Source organism: Schistocerca cancellata, chromosome 8, assembly GCF_023864275.1.
Source record: "Schistocerca cancellata isolate TAMUIC-IGC-003103 chromosome 8, iqSchCanc2.1, whole genome shotgun sequence".
Classification (NCBI taxonomy): domain Eukaryota; kingdom Metazoa; phylum Arthropoda; class Insecta; order Orthoptera; family Acrididae; genus Schistocerca; species Schistocerca cancellata.
In genome coordinates, this window is record NC_064633.1 from 498,686,637 (window position 1) to 498,704,117 (window position 17,481).

Below are 17,481 nucleotides of genomic sequence, written 5' to 3' on the forward strand. Positions count from 1 at the left end.
AGCGCCATCTCTCCTTATTCTTACCTCCATTGTTATAAAGTAGTAACGCAAATCTTGAAGCCTGCGTGGCTCCCCCCCCCCCTTTCTGTTAGCAGATCTTTGGTGATTTTCTTCTTTAAGCCAGGTTCAGAAATGCAGCAAAAGTGTCGCCACAGCTAATGGCATACTGCAGTTACAATGCAGTTGCATGTGTGAAATCCCAGTTTTTAGTGGCGCAACTTTTGTCATACCACAAAAAGTACAGCTCGGTTGTCCTTTGTTGCGCCACTTTCGTTCCACCATTACTCCCTGTTGGCAGTATTTCGAAACACGAGTATTCTGTCGCAGTTATCTTACAGTAATTGTTGCTGTATTTCATTCGTTTTCAGTTCGTTTTCAGTTTTGTTCTGAAAAAAAAAAAAATGAAAACAGTGGTTGACAGGAACACTTTTGCAGCTCTTGGAACTACAAGAAAAGTAACCCACATTTGATTTCTGTGTGTGTGTGTGTGTGTGTGTGTGTGTGTGTGCGCAAGCCAATGGTGTACCACACAACCTTAAAAGATTTTTGAATGAATAAATAAATAAACTTATGTACGTAACCAAAAAAGCGACTCATTTACACCTCGTGATTTGTGAGATGAAGCATTGTACAAATTGTGGATTATGTGCAGGAAATAGATCCAGAGTGTGACGTGGTATCTGTTAAACTAAAATTTAGTTATTCAAAATGCCTATGTCAACAGACACAAGAATATTCTAAAATCTTGGAAGAGTGACGTGTCTGCAGATGATATTTACAATCCACTTGTTGGTTAGTTTGCCATTGCAGACAGAATTTACGTCTTTGAGTGCTATTATTTTAATAACAGTGTCTGTGGCCCCTGATTTATCCCCGTGCGAAATTTATTTTCAGATAAAAAATTTGAGTTTCATCTTCCTTGTTTTTAACTCTTGTCACAGCTCTAATGCATTCATAACCGCCAATATGATTTCAATTGAGGTCATATTGAAAGATGTGCAACTACAAGGAATTTGTGGCATCCTGTGTCAACGGTAGCTCACAATGCCATGCAGAAAGCGACAAGTTGTGGCGTCACGTTAGATGCGTGTGTGAACCCGGTTTTAGATACTGATACTTGTAGTATAATTTTTAGTTGCACTGCAGAACTATGCATTTGTCACGTCTTATACAGCACACATTTTCGTACACAACTTTTTTATGTTTATAAACATAAAGTTCACAATAGATGAAGAACAAGAAAACTCATTCAGCTTTCTGGACGTAACCATAAGAAAAGACAATAACGAACACGCATTTGATATATACAGAAAACCCATAAATCTTAAATGGGCTGCAGTCAGAAACGGGTTGCAATCAGATACATGCCAAACAGACTGAACAGGATCCTCCTAAACACTCCTGATTATGAGAAAGAGCTAGGCATTATAAAACAAATAGCTTTGAAAATGAACATAAAGAAACGATGGTACATAAACTAAACAGAAAATTAAAAGACGCAAATAATGAAAAAAGAAGTAACCAAACCATACCAAGACATACAACCTGCACTAGTACAAGAATGTCATACACTGACCTACCACAAGAAATTGACACATAAAATAGGTGACATATTAAAAAAAAGACAATGCATGTCAGTTCCCTGTGTCAGGAAAATGACATGCGTTGAGACTTGAAAATAGCACATTGATAATGGCTAGGCACTGACTGAAATCTGGATTTACCAAATAAAACCTGCAAAAAGGACGACTGATTGCTGTGCTCTATCATTTATAAATACACTGGAATGACTAGCATGGCATTTGGCACAAGATATAAGGAACACATCAGAGCATTTAAATTGGTACAAACAATTCAACATTTGAAGTTAATCTGAAACAAGAATACCATAGACCATGCAATATTGAAAAATATATGAATTAATAAAGACAGACACGTCATTTCTTTACAAGGAAATTTCCTCATACACAATGCATTAACACAAAATAGATACGTGCTTAATGACAAAATAAATATTGGAAAGCAGATACTATAAAAATAATTGAAGAAATTACATGAAAAAGAAAAGAGCCTTATCCATCCTTCACCTTCTTCCATCCAACCTCCTCCCCTCCCAATTCCATTTCACCTCTTGCTCCTCACCTTCTCCTCCAACCAACACTTCATCACACTACTCTACACTTATGTCCACTCATCATAGCTTCTCCCTCCCCCCACAAAAAATTATTACCTCTTCACTAATCTTGCAAAGTATATAAATGCACAGCAACATAATTAAGTAGTATTACACACATACAATTACCTAAAATACAAAAAACATAAGAGTATAAGTCAAAGACAAACTAGAGGCAAGGTTGTGTTGGCAACACCACAAAACACAATACATACTTAGAAGTACAAAAATGAGCAGAAAACAATGGTGTGCAAAAAAGTGTGCTGTGTAAAACGTGAGAAATGCATAGTAGCGCAGAACAACTAAAAATTAGACTACAAATATGTATCTAACGAAGAAAAACGCCAAAGATGGGCTGGCAGACGGCATTTCCCGATGTTGCCGAGAGACCAAGCGGAAATCACCGTAAGTAAGAGGCAACATATTGTTAACTAACTGTTTTTCGAACTTAAAAACAAATCAAATTATAAATATCTTTAATTACAAACCACTGATGCTTTACCTCAATAAAGCGAAGTATATCTGGTGAAAAAACCACACATTTTCTTGTAGTTGCAATGACAGAAAAGATATACCCCCAGGAATTTTTTTCTTTGTATTATAACTTGCAGTTTGTAGTTTCAAGGAAATGGCACACTGAAGATTTGTCACAAACACGTCACTGTTGGTACGAATTCTTAAAATTGTCAGTTAATGATGCATTGGCTGTAAAACGCTAAGATGAATTATAATGTTCCTCAGGACATGTGTTTTCCATGGTCAATACAAAAATGAGAACCTCTTAGAAGTGGCAAAAAATATGGAAGAATATATACAACCAACTATTACCCACCAATGTGAGGCCAATGCGGTACTATGCTGTCAACAGAAAATTCCCAACAAACTCGAGACTGTATTCCATTCATCAGGCAGATTCTCCACTGTGTGCCACCTGAAAACTAATTGACATCGAAGAACATAAGTTTGTTTTTGGCAATGCAAACTACATGTTGTTGTTGTTGTGGTCTTCAGCCTGAGACTGGTTTGATGCAGCTCTCCATGCTACTCTATCCTGTGCAAGCTTCTTCATCTCCCAGTACCTACTGCAGCCTACATCCTTCTGAATCTGCTTAGTGTATTCATCTCTTGGTCTCCCTCTACGCTGCCCTCCAATACTAAATGGGTGATCCCTTGATGCCTCAGAACATGTCCTACCAACCGATCCCTTCTTCTAGTCAAGTTGTGCCACAAACTTCTCTTCTCCACAATCCTATTCAGTACCTCCTCATTAGTTACGTGATCTACCCATCTAACCTTCAGCAATCTTCTGTAGCACCACATTTAGAAAGCTTCTATTAGCAAACTATATATGGCTGTCCATTAGAAATCAGTTGTGAAGTATCCAAAGTACACCACTCAATTTGTCAACATCAACGAAGTTTCTACATCCAAATGAAGAACCTTACCCGAAAATGAAGAAAATGCCATCAACTGGTGAAAGGGACATACGATATTTTATATCTTCTCAAAAAAGGGACAGAAGGAAGAGATTTTCTGGTTGTATATTACTACAGAACACCATAAACTATAACAAATTATCAATTATTATGAGAAATAAGCATTCCTCCTCCAAATAATGTAATGTGAAATCTGCACAAATGTTAGCTAAGAATTTACTGAACTAGAAATTTCTTACAGATCTTAATATTGAAGACTTAAATGTGAATGTGTTGTAGGGTATATAACTCTGTCTGAACAGGCCTTGGTAGGCCCAATGGTACCGACAGGCCGCCATATCATCCTCAGCTCACATGTGTAACTGGATGTGGATATGGAGGGAAAGACAGGAGCACACTGCTCTCCCAGCTGTATGTCAGTTTATGAGACCAGAGCCACTACTTGTCAATCAAGTAGCTCCTCAGTTTGCCTCACAAGGGCAACCTGCCAACAGTGCTCAGCACACTGGATGGTCACCCATCCAATAGCTAGCCCAGTCTGACAGCCCTTAACTTTGGTGATCTGACGGGAACCGGTGTTACCACTGTGGCAAGGCTGTTAACTGTAGAGTATATAACTTTTACAAAATGAGTTTCGTTTTCTGAGATATTGTGGTACGTGATGTGATTATGTGAAAGTGTTAAGTGTTAATTAAAGTATCTGGAAGAAAGGTGGTTGGAGGCATCGAGCTACGAACCTGAAGTAAACAGGTTCGGCTCCAGCTGTAAGCTAATTTTTTTCTCTGTTTTCAGATTCTGGAGAAACAGGCACATTTGTATTCGTCCTTGTGTGAAGCTAACGTACCATATTTGGATATTTCCATATTTGCAGTTGCATAATACGAAAATAAGCAGTTTTGATGATGCACTGCATTAGAATAAAGATCTCGTTATAAGTTATAAATGTCGTTTTACAGTGCAGTTTTTTCTGCTAAATTGGTGGTAAATGTACATAAACGCGATATTTGTGGAGGTAGTGCATTTAACAGTAAACTGCAGTTCTGGATTAGCATCGAACATATGTGGGTTAATATGTTCTGGTGACTTCTCATTACAACTGAGGAGAAAAATTGGTTTTAATGTCCCATTGACATCGAGGTGGAGGAAATTTAAAAGCAGAACACGAATTACTGACGACTATCATAACCTGAAGAAAGAATAGAATTAACGCTCTGGTTATTAGCAATTGGAGACTTTTCTGTTAGTGGTTGTTTTACATTTCAGTAGCTGCTACATATTAGATAGTTTCTAACTCGTGCAGTGACTTATGTGAAGCACTTGAAGGACATTAAAGTACATATAAGGAAGATAATGTCAATAAAATATGATTAATGAAATGTGAAATACACACACAAGCTGTCACACAGGCTACTTGATATGATTTGCTATGTATTTTATATTAGAGGGTAGAGGGTGATTATGGGTAAATCACTTTCATTAATCATAAAAATGTCTAACATTACAGTGATACATCAGCCTTATAATTATGGATAGCATGAAAATATGCAATAGAATGATCAGATCTTTTGTATATATTGTTAATTTGAATCATTATAATAGATATATATTTGCATTTGTTTACTTTCATGGAAAGTTATTGTTCTTTCCTTCTTAATAAAATATTTTCCTTATTTATTCCATTTCTGACTGGTGCAATATTTATGATGAAATTTATAGTTTATCTTACGTCCCCAGCTGGAACAAACTGATGCAAATGAAATATATAGCTACTAAGTTTCCTTTAATTTACGTCTATGGTCACAAACTTTTTGTTAACAGATTCCGGTTTCGGTCTTTAATGACCATCATCAGATCTGCAGCAAAAATGGAAAAAACATAAACACACTCGCAAACTGTATACAGTTTAAGAACAATACATAGACCATAATGAAAAGTAGTACTGACAAAATTTACATTTGTGCACTTTAAATATGAAGAGACATACATGTTTCATAAAAACAAAATCCTAATGTACTGCAGCCATAGTGGCATCGTCAAATGTTAAATGCATAATCAACACCAGCATCATCAAATACATATAAATAACATCACATGCACGAGTCATGTTGCCAGTAGTACTACTGTTTAAAACAAGCTGCCGAACAGTAGCCACAAGATGTTTGTGTTGTAAGTTCACCAGATGTCGCTAATGTTGGCATACACTAGTTTTCAATAATTAATTGAAATAGCGAAAATAAAGGATGATACAATAGTTGAAGTTTGTAATAAGCTTATAATGTATGCAAGGCATTACAGTAATAAAAAGCAATAAAAAGAAGAACACGACAAAAGTAATATTGTTAAAAAGAGGAAGAGTTAAAAAACAGTGGTTGACATGTGCTCCAGTGTCAATATTCTAGATAACGACATAAATATTAAACACCATTGATAGTGCACTGGGTAATATTAAACAACCATAAAACAAATCGCTAAAGGAGCCACAAATGAAAGAAAACATAGTGCTGCACATAGTCAGCACCCTCTCTGAGCGCTAACGCCAGAATTCCACACAGACGGGAAGTGGTTGGAGGAACGTGACCGGCAGAGGACCCCTCGTACCCTGCGGTACTCTGTTGCAAGAGAAGAATGATAAAATTCTGTAACAGTGGATGATCCATATTATCTGATTAATGCAGTCTATGAAATGAATAAAGAAGGAACAAGAACATACTAGAGTCATGCGTAAAAATATGAAGACGAAGTAAATATGTGATGCACTCAGTATTAGGTGAACTTATCAACACACTATATATAACAGAGGCGTGCAGTGATTAGAGTAAAACATTGCCAAATAAAGCAAAGTAGGCATTGCGCACAAAGTCACTTTGCCAGTTAAGCAGTTTAGTTGGTTCTCTATTTTATGCTTTATAAATTCCAAGCTTTAACAAATTAAGAGCACGGCCCTTTTTCTACTGTGTGAAGAATATGCATACAACTCTCAATGCTCCCTATGGAATAACCAGTATCAGATAAATGCTGTCCCAAAGCCGTTTTGTTTTGTGGCTGTGAGTGTTCTTTAAACCTTAATTTAAAAGAGCAGCCTGTTTGACTGATATAATATTTGTCACAGTTACTGCAGTCAATCCTGTATACTCCAGAGCCATCAAATTTATCATAGTTCCCTTTCAGTTTATGTTTTATTCGTAGTTTTAGGGTGTTATTAACCTGAAAGCCACATCTGACATCAGACTTTATAAAACATTTTTATATTTGCAGGGACATTTTGCTGTTAAATTTCGTAGGAATGGTTTTCATTCTATCTTTGCCAGTTCTCTTTTGTGTGTGGGTGTGTGCATGTGCCTGCTGTTTGTTAAAAGTTTCGTTAGCCTACTATAGGGGCACGTGACGTCATTTATAGAAAAGCCGTTAGCTACCGCGATCTGCTTTAAAATGCTAAGTTCTTTACGTATTTCGTTTTCGTCCAAAGGTAGACGAAGGAGCCGGTGAACCATGGGAGTGAAGAAAGCTTTTTTGTATTGGGGAGGATGGCATGATCTGGCATTGATGATACTGACTGTAGAAGTTGGTTTCCTAAAAATCGAAAACTTATGTTTGTTATTAACTTTCTTAATAGTGAGATCAAGGTAGTTAATGGCGCCATCTTCTTCTATTTCAGTGGTAAAAATTATTTTTGGGTGCATGCTACCAATTGCTTGGTTGAATGTGTTGACCTCACTGGTGTCACCTTCTATCAGTAATAAAATGTCATCGACATGCCATTAGTAATAAATCGTTTTATCTTTTAGTTGTCCATACTTGGCAAAATAATTTACATTCTAAATCATTGATAAAAATGTCTGCTAAAGTGCCAGCTAGGCTATTACCCATCCCAAGCCTGTCCTTTTGTTAATAAATTTTGTCATTAAAGGTAAAAAAAAATTGTAAGCTAAGACAAAATCAGGGAGTTCAATTAGTTCTACACGCTCTGCAGTACTAATCTTGTTGTGGGAGAGGAGATTGCGTCTAATAATGTCAATAGTTTCTTTAATTGGGACATTACTGTAAACATATTTTACATCCAAGGATGCTAGTGTCACATTATTTGGTATATGTATATCCTTAATTACATTCACTAGCTCAGCACTGTTTTTGACCCCAAAATAATTATTGAATGTGTAAACTGATTTAAGTTTATTATTAAGGAACTTATTTAATTTATGGCATGGTGATGACATATTGTTAACAATCGGACGAACCGGATTTCCATCTTTGTGGATCTTAACTTGAGACCTGAGCCGGGGAAGTTTGACACTCATGATTATGAGCGATTATTTTTCATAATCGTTAAGAAGAAACTGGGAGCTGTCAATCTTTCGCCGCAAATTAGTCTGAAACGTATCAGTTGGGTTTTTGTGAATTTCTATAATATCGTTTCCTGCAAAAAAATTCTTCTGTTTTCTTAATGTAATCATCTTCATATATAAGAACTGCAGTGTTTCCCTTGTCAGCACGAATGACTATTAAGTTGTATACAGTTTGCGAGTGTATTTATGTTTTTCCCATTTTTGCTCCAGATCTGATGATGGTCATTAAAGACCAAAACCAGTAATCTGTTGACAAAAAGTTTGTGACCATAGACGTAAATTAAAGGAAACTTACGACATATATAGGTAACTGTTTTTTTCGCGACAATGTCGCAGCTTGTGAATATATAGCTACTGTTTCTGCGATTTCCAAGGGACCATTCACCCATAGGACAATGAGTGGCAGTATATTAGGATTACTTGAAATGTGCTGCTGGATATGTACACATCATTTTGACATAATTTCTGAGTCCACCCTCCAGAGCTGTGCAGACTTTATGCTCATGTCTGCATAACTCCTTGCATGAAGAAGAATTGTAACCCTTCATCAACACATTGTACCCAAAGCTGATGCCAGCATTGGGCAATATTTATGAGACAGTACCCTCATACTGGGGCCAGTATCTGGAGGTATTTGTATAGAGCTAATTAAACATGCCTGACACACAGATTGAGAATTTGCAATTTTGAGCATGAAAAAATATCTTTTATCATTGCAAAAAAAGGGAAAACACTTAGAAGGAGATGGTGCACTACACTTAATATATTTCGAAATCATTAAGTTTTAAAACTGTTATAAATGGTTACTTACCATTATTAAATTTACACCATCTTGACTATGTTATTTATTAGGCCACTTGATGGATGAGCCCTCATATGAATTTGATAACTTTCGTTGTTATGTCTGCAACTGATTTTGAGCTGCTTCTGCACATAGCTAAGCCAAAAATAAACAAGAAATATATATTTTGGAGTGAAGATATGCCTGCTAAAGTTCATTTGGCAGTGTGCTTTGATTCCTTGCTAAATAGAACAGTTTGGAAAACATACAAACCTTTTCAAAAGATCCACTTGAGTGATAGCACTATTATTGCCGGAAGTTTGCAAAGCAATATGTGAGGCCTTGAGTGACTATGTTAAGGCCATGTCCACTTTTAAAATTACTGCGAATAACAGTGTGTTTCAAAAGCAGTATTAAGTTTGAAAAATCTGCCATCCCTTTTTAAATATCGACTGAAATGATATCACTGATAGTGCATAAAGTTTGCAGAGCCAGTATTTGTAGCACCAGAAAATTCTACCACATAATTTAAGGAAAATTTAAAATATAGGCAGTAACTATATGGAACAACATTGGTTAATTGCCTAAAGGTCAGTTTATCACTAAATAAGATTTAAAAAGTGCAAAATAAGAATTAGTCGCTATTTTCAGACATTAATAATGCCCTACATATTAAGTTTTTCAGTGCAGGCATAACATGTTTCTTGCTTAGCCCTTTGTTTTGTGGCTATTGCACATATTGTAAATACTGGGTGTCAGCTGAACTTTGGTGAAATGTTACATATTGCGTCTTCTCTACTTTTTTCGTAAAAAAAATTCTGTTGCATATATGATTTCCACACTACCTTCTCTATCAAACTTTTTAAATTTTTGGTGGAAGTGGGCAATACAAATCCACATACTCTGATGCCTTTGTTTATGATAATGATTTTAAAATACATACTGTCTGATCTATTTGTCCCTGTGCTTGTTCTACTTCTGACAGTCTGTGATTTTTGTATTTGACAGATGTGTCTGTAGAGTCATGTTCCACAGATGCAATGTCTTCATTTTTGCATTCATTTTCATGCAAAAAGTCTGACAGAAACCCACAATGTTAGTAAATGGAAACTGTATCCTATAATTAGTGTGTACCACAATCATTTTATACCACTGTGCGAAAGTACTACTTTGTTTCTTTTTTTTTCTTTGACTTGTCAAAGCACAAAGATTTGCAAACTTATTGTGTTGATATCTTTCTTGTTATAATCTTGCCCAAGAAAACCATCTATTAATTCGTAAGTGAACCATATGGTTTTGTAACTTCATATGTCGGTGCCCCTGAGCTGACAGTGTTCTATCTTCTTTTGGTAGAGACAGTAAGTCGACATCAAGGATTCTCTCTTCCTTTTCAAATCGTTTATGGTGCAATTCATGTGGAAATTTTTTTGATTGCATGGCAATTCATTGGCAGTGACATTTCAGTTTTTATAGTTTTTGGAAGCTGGATTTCACAAATGAATTTGTTGTTGATATGGTCCCAAAAAGTCAAAAACTCGAGAATTGTTCCACTGTCTAGGATGACACATTATGAAAAAAGAAAGCGAAACAAATATGACCAAGAACGAGTGAACAAACAAACTCACCTACTGACAAAGAACAAGCAAAGAAACAAACTCAGTTACATTACAAAGGCAGAAACAATCAATGATTGCGCCAGTGTCCAGTGGGTGTATCAATATTGTCGAATGTCTTTCGATGTTTGGACGAAATATCGACAAGCATCAGGATCATACCAACATTCGCTCAACTTTGGTTCCACTACTATTTCACTGATCCATGTATCGGATGAACACAATTGGCACCAATGTTGGCCCTAATGTGTGGACCTGGTTTAAATCGATTCATCTACTGTATGTAAAGGGACACTCAGGTTTCATCATAATTAAGTAGCTTATAGTCTTGCTAAAGAAGGAGTCAAAGAAGTGGGCCCACTATTTACACAGCTTGCATATTGCTACTTCTACACATGCAAAAATGTTGATACTTTAGATCAGTGGGAAACCCAGTGTAAATGTAACAGCAGGAAAAGGGCTTCCTGTTCACTTCAGTTCAGTTAATTGTACCAACAAAACAATCATAAAAATCTCCCAAGGAGATATGAAACATCTATTACTAGGATAAGATTCGGAGACACACTTCCTTACTCATCTCTACATGATTGGAGTGGCAGACTCTCCCAGACGCAGAAAACATTCAGAAGACAATGTAGATCTTGATTATAGCGTATTGGGATCTTCCAAATATATTCCACATCAAAATATTCTCATATCAACAAATGTCAAAACATTATTGAGTGAGAAGAACCTCAAAATTAACACTTTAATAGTCATTACCTACAAGAGGCAGATACAAGACTGACTCTGTAATTTTATATAAATACAAAATAGGTGTGCTTTCGAAATTTAACTGCATTCACTAACCCCAGCAACTGTAATGGCTGTATTAGTTGCTGCTAAGAGGCAATAAATTTATCGAATGAAATAAAAAGTTTACTGTTACCAGTGACTGTTATTTATATCCCCAACACGTTTCAAATGTTTAAATGTCCAACATTTGTGGCACTGCCTGCAGTGCTCACAAGCTCCTTTCACAATCATAACACATTACATGTAAACTGTCATATTTTAAACAAAGACTGTATCTGTTTACAAAATGTGACAGTTTACATGTGATGTATTGTGGTAGTGAAAGAAGACTGTGACCACTGGAGACAGTGCCACAAGTTACCCCAAAATCGTAACACATATATAATACCATCATGTGTATATCCACCATATGATGGAGGTTTAAAACTTCTAAATGTGTTGTGAATATAAATAACAGTGACTGGTAACAGTTAACTTGTTCTTACATTCGAATCAATAACAGCCACAGTAAGGCCTAACATAAAGTGTTCACATTTAACAAATAAATTTAATTAAAAAAAAGGAATTGTAAACTACTATTTTCCTTCAAAATTAGATTTGAAAGTTTATATAACCTCATAAATACTGCCATAAATACGGCTAATTATAATACCAAAACGAATTTAAAAAGTCATTATTGAGTTTCCTATCATCAGTTTGCACTGGCTATCATGTTACAACAAGTCAAGAACATTTAACAATGCGTTCCAAGTAGCGGCATTCGCACTGGTCGGCAACGGACATCACGTCACGTCACGACACGTCCAGGTTTCTCGGAAGTCGTCTGCTAGCATCGGAAGTTAACATATTTTCGCCTCATCATTCCAGTTAAAGTATTAGATTTTGTGCTACTTTCTCTTCATAATTTCTATTTTATTATTTTTGCTTTGTTCTCGTGACAAATTACAAAAGTTCCATGACGAGTTGCATATTTTTTCCATTAAGTATTTTCCACAAGAGAGGTTAGTTACCTGAGAGCGAAAAATTTATTAGGTTTCGCAATAACAGATCACAACTAAAGCCCATACTGTATATAAATAATAACATAAATTGAAGAATCAACTTCCATTCAATACCATTTTAAGTTAAAATGTCAGCTGTAATGGAGAAAAATACAGTTGTTTATCATTTTAATCACTTACACAGGGAGAAATCGTAATGAATAAAGCAAATAAACTTTGTTTATTCCCTTATAAATATCGTTTGATTTGTTTGCATCTATATATTTTCGTTGGCAATAAATGTTGATTTTTTTAAAATGTCGTTTGACTTCCTTGAATTTTACCACAAAAAACGGATCAACAACACACGTTATGAAATTTGCTTTGGCCATTAATAAAATGTATCGCAGTTTGGTCGTCGCTTCCAACACTATACTCCAATTCGAATGTATCTGTTTGGTATCTCATAACCTCATCTTCATCTTTCAGTACCGTGTTAAGCTAATTGATATGACGGAAAGTGTGAATGCACCCTGATGTGAAAATCCCATGACATGACGTCTGTGACAGCCAGTGCGAACTGACTTTATCACTGACCATCACATCATGACACACAACATCAATTTTCTCAGGAATAAAGTTCTGATGGTGTTCTTACTTACATTACATCGGAAGTTAAACTATTTTCGTGTTGGTCACCTATGTTATGGTAGTGGATTTTGCGCACTTGTTTCTTCTTAATCTACATTGTATTATTGTGCTTAGTTTTTGTGGCAAACTGCAAACGTTACATGATGATTCGCATATTTTTCCCATTGATAGGTCTTTCACAAACGAGATTAGATATTTGAAAACGAAAGATGTACTTCGGTTTTCAACTGTCAGAAAAGGGCTGACGTCCACGCCATATATAAATTAGAACATAACTTGATGAAGTAATTTTCACTTTAAGTAAAACGCCCCATGAAGGAATTAACCAAGTGGGATGGAAATTGGTAGACGTAATGTACACAACTTGTAATGTACACAACTTGTAAATCATTACTATTAATGTTCACTCACACTCTACCATAGTGACGACAACTGAGATTCTATCAGACATAAGAATGCCTGGAAAACTACTCAGTCACTTTGAGATACTGCAATTATTACAGAAGTGCAATGCCCTCAGTAACACCAAGAATGCTATGCGACTAAAGTCAAGCCACTTCACCACATGTGACAATGTTGCCACTAAGCTCGATTCACAGTTGACAAAAATATAAAATAAAGTTTTGCTGATGAGAAACCTTTACCTCTGAAACTATACCTCATTGCAAATATGCGAATGAACTGAAATATTTACATCTCATGATGAAACAAAAGTTGATAATCTTGTGGGTGAACGATAAGGCACAACCTATAGTAGAGTCGGTGAAACAAGATTCCTGATCCCTGACAGCTACAGTGGGCTATTTGGGGCTACCATTCATGTCTACCTTAACCAGTCTTATAAACTGATTCTGTATGTATCTCAATTGCAATGCCTCATTGATGTCATAGCTTTGTAGACGACTATTATTTTCGCCTGCAGATGTTTGTGCTTGACAGTAGAAAGCTAGTAACATCACTACCAGCTGTCAGGACCCCTCTTTTGTCGACTCTGCTATAACAGAGTGCCGAGAAGTGAGGATGATACAATGTAATGGGTACATTTGGATCTGTTTCCTCATTTTATGGTTTTCTAGCATGTTGCAACATGCAAGGAATGATAAAGGCCAGCCCTCTACCTGCTGCCATGTACAGGCTCAGGCTCATATCTGCTGAAACTATACTGCAGCACGCTGTCTGCAGGTAAGCAACACCCGAGCTATATCTGAAACTAGCATCGTTTATTGATCCATTACGAAACAATAGGACGTTAAAGAACCCAGGGTGATTGGTTTTAAGGTATTTTAGATTATATGCTACATTTAGTAAACTGAAAGATTAGAGAAAAGGCGGCAAATGAATGTAAAATTATTAGAAGTGGTACAACAGTATGATTATATCATGTACCATCCCTAGTGGGCAGTGGGATGCTCATTTGGGAGAAGTGGCCAGGGCTGAAACAAAAGACATGAGAACCGTCTTATAAATAGATCCCATACGCCCTAATCATAATCGATGCTAATTTGCCAACCAACCCAATGAATGAGCTGTAAAGTAGCACCATTCGTTACCCAATACCACCTTGGACTAGAACAACATAACACTTTTTGGGTAGGCCTATGACTATCTTTGTGCCCTGAAATAAGGATCATTCTACCCACAATTCTTCCCACTTCCCCTGAAGTGGTACTTCACCTCCTACAAAATCTATGAAATGTTCTGGTCCATCCCAATGCCACCAACTTCCACAAGGGTCATATCCCTGTGGAAGACCCAGATGGAATACCAGTCTGGTGCACTCATCCAGCATATCCTGTCCCATTGGAGGCATATCCATATATGTTAGAGGCAAAGATTACTGTGAAAGCAGTCATGTCACACACCAGCTCAGCTGTGACTTTTGTACCGACTCATATGTGAGTTTGGCCACCAACAAGTTGACCATCCAAATGAATTCCAACCCCTAAACTGTGATCAGAAGCAGAGTTGACCACACAGTACCTGAACATCCTGCAGAGCAGAACATGCTTGGCATCAGTGGCTGCTCCACTAGCTGTGCTTCTGCGTCCTCCCACCTACCCTCTCACTTTTATGTCCCACCACCAGCTTCTTTGAGTTACATAAGTGGGAACTGTTCTTGCAGCAAATATTTTGATCCCAAAGTACTCTTGGTATCAATCGCCAAAAGGCCTGTCACACACAAACTTCCACCTCTGTCCCTCTGTCCTTCATTTCACCCTGTTAATCTAAACTTTTTTCTCTCAGGAAGCTATCTCTTTCTCTGCTCTGTCTCCCCCTACAACGCATACATTCACTTCAGTGTGTGTTACAAACAAGTTTTTGTTTCTGTACCATCGTGAGTTTGCAAATTACACTCTCTGTCTCGTCTTTTGCTACCTCTTTCTCACAGTCCTGTCACCCTTTCCATGACATTTCTCTTTCCCTCTTCCCCTTCTCTTTCGTCTCATTCCATCCAGTAGAACCACTCATTCAAGTCGAGCTTCAGTGATGGGATGGTAATGTAGTTGGCTACTGTGTGTGTGTGTGTGTGTGTGTGTGTGTGTGTGTGTGTTAAGACGTGTGAAGAAAGACATTCCCTTTTCCCTGAGAGTGCAAAGAACATTTTCAGTTTTGTTTGTGTGCCTGTTAAATGCTGAACACTTCATCTATACAGTGAGTGCTGTCGTCACTCCTGAAGCTATCTTCACACAGGACATGAAGGAGCTGGTCGAGTTTCATGAAGCCACAGCGTGGAATTCCACGTTCCACAGCTCTCTGAAGCGCGAAAGACTGAAAAAGACAGTTCAGATTTTTGCTTTGCGAAGAGGAAAGTGGACAATGAGGCACAAGGTCGCATTCTGTGTCACAAACTGAACTTAGTAGAAGCCATACTGGATTACTTTGTTTGCACCTGAAGATGATATTTGATGGGTTTTACCTTATAACTCCCATCCTATGAATACATACTATTTCGAAGCACCTGCAAATTGAGAATCTCTCATAAATAGGTCGTTTTTGCTACAATTTGTTGTAATACAATTATGGGAATCTTGAAGATTGGTGGTTAAAGACTTGTTGTACTTGGTTATCTTAACATGCTGTTTCATTCCCATCGCGTATTCAAGATATACCTAAAACGAGTCGTCCTTTGGATGATTTTTAATGTCAGTTAATGATAGATCAGCGATGAAAGCCTTCAGGATATCCTAACATCAAAGATATAGAAATACATTATGTCACTTCACAATAATATAGTAGTTAGAGGTGTGGAGTTTAGAACTCATAAATTAATGCTTCGTGTCCTGCTGTCTCCATATATTTTTTTATGCACATGAGCGTTTTATAAAAGATTCGGGGACTTTCTTGTAAGAAGTATGTTTCTTGTAGAAATATGGTCTGTAATATTCGATGTCATGTGAATATAAGAGTGCTCTCTCTCAGGAAGGAGTTTGTTCAGTTTTGTGAACATGCCAGGGAACATGGACTAGCCAAGTGCAAGTCTGCTTTCAGTACCTAACACGATCGCAATTCAGTATTTATTTATTTACCTAAGAAACTTTTCAGACTGTGAGATACATATTTTATTTACAAATATTGTATATGACTATGCGTACACACACACACACACACACACACACACACACACACACACACATCACTTACATGAGCACAAAAAATTAATAGCAATATTGCAGTAAATAAGTGATGTTTTGGCACTATAACCAAGTGAGCTTGCACTACTTGTAGTTGGATAGTTTGTTTAAAGTCTTGTATTCCACATGTTCTAAAACTTCTGCTACTGAATAGAATCTACTAAAAATGACCTTAGGATTTTACTAAAATGGGAGAATGACGAAATAATGTTTATCTTATATGGAAAGCTACTGAAAATTTGTATCGCCTTATGGAAGTTTTAACAGCTGACGAACTTACCGACTTGACATGTCTTTTCTGCCACATAACATGTTTATAAATATTTAACTATTTATTTACACATATTTATACTACAGGCAGCACATGGACAAGGAAGACAATGTGTATTTTAATAGAGCTAACAAAGCAGTTTTACTGTCATCCATTTTCATAAATGAACAGTGTTTTTTGTGAGCTAGATACAGCTGACAACTGCTGCTGGAGAGCACTGCTGTCATAAATCACAATGAGGTGCATGTTCCATATGATGCACAAGCTCGTTCTTTAGTCTGCACCAACCATAATGGAAACTACTTCAGAATGAGAAACTCATGTGAAGACAGCTTTACACTAAGGGTGTAACAGGTATTGTATGAAGAACTTTAGATGAAAGGATTTGTATTTTATTCTAAAATAAATAATAGATGCTATACATATGCATTATACCCCATCCCCTTGTATAAAATATATATTTTAAGAAATCTCATTTCTATATAGCATTAATTACAGAGTGGTTTGCCTCTATGTAAAAAACGAGACTGAATATTTATCAGATAATTAGGGATTTTTTGCAGAATTAGTAGTAATCTCTGTAACTACTCAAGATCCAATGAAATAACAATTAAACTATTATGTAAAAGAAACAGCCATTCAAATGACATTCAGCATACTTAAATTAAGGCAAGTCAGTAGTCCTTACAAGGTTTTTAAAGCAGACACTAAACGCATTTCATATGAATGAAAAATAGAAAATTCGAAGACAACAAAACGATTGGCTCTACACTACTATTACTGAAATCTTACACTATTTGACCAAA